Source organism: Tachypleus tridentatus, chromosome 8 (assembly GCF_004210375.1).
Source record: "Tachypleus tridentatus isolate NWPU-2018 chromosome 8, ASM421037v1, whole genome shotgun sequence".
Classification (NCBI taxonomy): domain Eukaryota; kingdom Metazoa; phylum Arthropoda; class Merostomata; order Xiphosura; family Limulidae; genus Tachypleus; species Tachypleus tridentatus.
In genome coordinates this window covers 42,695,817-42,696,530 of record NC_134832.1, presented here as the reverse complement: position 1 = coordinate 42,696,530, position 714 = coordinate 42,695,817, and positions in this window count along the sequence as shown.

Below are 714 nucleotides of genomic sequence, written 5' to 3'. Positions count from 1 at the left end.
AATATATCTCCATACTCAAAAGCTTGCAACGCTAAAATTTAGATATAACATATGTTTATAGTACTTGACAAAGGTGGAACTAGTACGGAGCAGATTGTCTAGAGAGCCCGCGATGCCCGGTATTTTCTTCTGAAAAAAAAAAAGAAAAGAAAGTTGGCCCCGATCATTTCTTTCCCCGGGTCCCTGAACTGCTTGTTTTGTTACTGGCACTTGAAACGAAATAACAATGAAAATGGGCATATTTGGGAAATAAAGTGTCATTCATCCATTCATTCACTCTTCTTATATACATTTAAGTAAAGTGTTTATTTCACGATATTTCAAAATTATTTTAGCAATATTTTCATCAAGATCTTAACCGCAGAAGATATTAAGCATTTATACAATTTCACGAAGATAAGTCAAGCCGAATTCAATTTTGTTAAAATAGCATGACAATCATAAGTTCTATATTTAGATACCGACCATTTATATGATAGTTGTATTTACATTCACAAAATTATGGTTAAATACATCAGAAAAGTTTTATTATTAGAAATCTAAGCTGGTATAAATAATACAAATGTAAAAACCCCTTACTTTGATACATAAACGAAAGTTTCCAACACATCAAAAAATGTATGCTTTTGTTCATAATTAATTGTTTAATTTCGTACAGTGTTTTCGAGTTTTGCGTCTCAAGTTCTATTAGGAACATCAATACATATCCGGTTC